The sequence below is a fragment of the Sus scrofa genome, chromosome 7 (genome assembly GCF_000003025.6).
Source record: "Sus scrofa isolate TJ Tabasco breed Duroc chromosome 7, Sscrofa11.1, whole genome shotgun sequence".
In the NCBI taxonomy this organism is placed as follows: domain Eukaryota; kingdom Metazoa; phylum Chordata; class Mammalia; order Artiodactyla; family Suidae; genus Sus; species Sus scrofa.
Genome location: NC_010449.5, coordinates 65,215,294 through 65,218,168, shown reverse-complemented (window position 1 = coordinate 65,218,168; position 2,875 = coordinate 65,215,294). Strand labels below are relative to the sequence as shown.

Below are 2,875 nucleotides of genomic sequence, written 5' to 3'. Positions count from 1 at the left end.
CCTCGCCCTCGCCCCGCTCTCAACACACGCTCACTGCCCGCCCGCCGCCTCCGCGCCCTCCCCCCAGCCAGGCCCCTCGCCCCGCCTCGCCCGCCCGCACCGCAACCTCGCAGAGCCCCCTCGGGGGTCCACACGCAAACGCAGAGGCGCAGGCGCAGCGGGACCAGCAGCCTCTGCGCGCGCGCTCATCTACATACGCCACGCCCCAGCCCCGACCTCCCGGGCGCCCTGCTCTCTTCCCCGCTGGGGGCAAGGGACCTACTGAGAGTCACTCTGAGACGCGCGGGTGTCTCTGGGCCGGGGGCCGTGGGCGCGCGGCCAAGAGTGGGAACCTGAAGGGGGGCCCCGGGAAGACGCGAGCTCGCGGCCTCGCACCCCCAGTTGGTTGATCCCGCGGGTCTGGGCCCGGGTCGCCCCTCACCTTCCTTTCGGCGAAAAGAACATGTCAGCCCGTTTTGCCCTCGCCTGTTCAAACTCATCTTCTAGTCCTGCAAAACTCGGGAAAGGTCTGCCTGCCGGTGGACCTGAAGCGCTCAGGAGCCGCCTTAGTAAGGAAGCGTGGTGCTGGTTCTCCAGGAGGTCGTACGGAGTAAAAGGGACACAGAGGGCTTCAGAGTAGCCTAACCGGGTGACACTGGCAGGAACACCCGGGGTGGGGGTGGGGGTAGGGGTGGCGCTGGGGCCTCCCGGAGTGCGGTGCTCGGGGCGAGCGCCCTTGCCCCCTCCTGCCGCCGCAGAGCGCGCACAGGGCGGCCCCACCCGTGCCCTCTGGTCCTTTCCGATTTGGAAGGTGGTGAAAACAAATTTTGCTCGGTAAGTGCTGCTGGTAGGAGAAAGACTTGCGGTCCGTTCGGAATTGGGAAGAGGGGATTGGGGCATTTTAAGGGGGGATGGGGAGGTAGGGGAGGTAGGGGCGGGGGGCGCCGAGCAGAGTCGGAAGTGAAAAACTACAAAGCTTTGGTCGGGATAAAGGTACTTAGCGAAGTTAGGGTGGAGCCTCCCCCAGAGACTCAGAGACAGAGGCCCTAGCCCTCGGGACGACATTTCCAAGCAATGGCTCCCAGTCCTGGAGGGACACTTTGGGACTGTAAGAGAAACCACATTCACAACTGTTAAGCCCTTTTACCCGAATGCTCTTTTTAAAATAAATAAATAAATAAATAAATAAAAGTGTCAGGGGTTGGACTTTCTCGGGCAGGCATATTATTAATGGGGCTGGAGGTCAAGCCCGGGGACAAGACCTTATTATGCTGCTAGAAGCCCAACTAGAGTCTGGTGTGCAAGTGTCTCAGTGAGTGCAGGAAACGGTTTGCATGGGTTGTCACCCGCTGGGACCTGTACAGTTCTCACCTTAAGGAACTCTGTGTTTTGCGATCAAACAAGAAAACTGCACCTCCCCCTGGGCGAGTCCTGGCTCCTGGCCTGGTCTTTTATATCCTGATCTCCTCTTTGCTGACCTTGGGCATTTGCCTATCCAACTACTTTACTGCAACCCCCGTGGCTCTCACAGCTGAGGAATTTTGGAACAAAAGGCCTGTGGGTGCTCATGTCTTAGAGAAGAGGCTGTTGGAAGGTGGGAGCAACTGGGCAATGGACACGATCGGCCAATGACCTAGAGTGTTAGCTGTTGAGAGGTGTGAAAGAAGAAAAAGAAGAAGAAGAAAAAGCAATGAGGCGGGAAAGGGATGGGGGTTGCCATAAGGGGCAGGCTGCTGTGTTACCCTGGGTGGTCAGAGGAGGCTCCCTGGAGAAGGGGCCAATGGGAGCAGATTGAAGGAGGTGAGGGAGTTGGTCCTGGGGCTCCTGGGGAAGAGCAGCCCGGCCACAAAAATCAGCCAGAGCAAAGTCCAGTTCGGCGTGCGTGCGTGCGTGCGTGTGTGTGTGTGTGGAGAAGAGCAAGAAGGCCTCCGCCCCGCGGCCCCCCCCCCCCCAAGAAAAGAAAATCACTCTGGCTGTCAGGGTAGCAGGGCGAAAGCGGGGTGGGCGTGGGGGGAGATCAACAGGAGACTTCGTAACGCGGGCAAGATGATGGTGGCTTTGAAAGGTGGCAGAAAGTGCCCCACCAGACCCCGCCATGTTGGCCCAAGGTTGCTCTTGAACTAAAGGCACTTGAAAAGCACCAGGCTGGCAGCCGGGGAGGAGGTGCCGCTCCCGGTGGGTTCCCCTGTGCTCTGCCAGGCCTCCGCCTCCCCGCGCGCGCAATGGCTTCGCCAACGCCCCTCCCCTGCCGGTCTTAGCGGCTTTGCGGCCGCGGACCCGTGGTCCCCCCGCCTGTAGCCAGGGGCGGGGGAGGGGACAGGCGGCCACAGGTGGGCGCCGGGGACCCGGCATCTTTCTTTGAAAATCGCTGCGCGGATGGCGGCCACCGCCACGGCCCGGCCGCGCCCGCACAGGACGCCGTGGCTCGGAGCTCGCCGCTCTCTTCAAAGCGGCTTCCAAACAGCCCAGGGCGTGTCCCACCTCGGGCGTCCCGGCGTCGCGGGTCGGGCTTCGCAAGAAAAAGGAAGAGCTCGGGTTTGGCGGCGCGCACCCTTCGATAGCTCAGCTGGTAGAGCGGAGGACTGTAGACGGGATCCGTGCGGACATCCTTAGGTCGCTGGTTCGATTCCGGCTCGAAGGAGGTGCCTGTCGCTTTTGCGCCCTGCGCCGCGCGCAGCCTCCCCTCTTGCTGGCCGGAGGCCCGAGGTGTCTGGGGACACCTGCCCAGCCACGCGTGGGCCGTGGGGCCGTGGCGGGCAACACCCCCGCCCGCAGCCGGGCCGCTCCCGCCTCAGCGCGCGGCCCCTCCGGCCCCACCACGGCCCTCGCCCTCTCCTCTTTCAGTCCCTCACCGCCTGCCGCTCCGCTCCTCACGCGCACGTCCCTGCAGCCAAAC

General features: G+C 63.0%; 1 non-coding gene across 1 annotated transcript; it reads left to right on the top strand.

Annotated features, from left to right (window-relative positions):
- On the top strand, nt 2,531-2,620 carry TRNAY-GUA. Its single transcript is given in 2 exon segments — nt 2,531-2,567; nt 2,585-2,620. It is a non-coding gene; the product is annotated as a tRNA-Tyr (tRNA).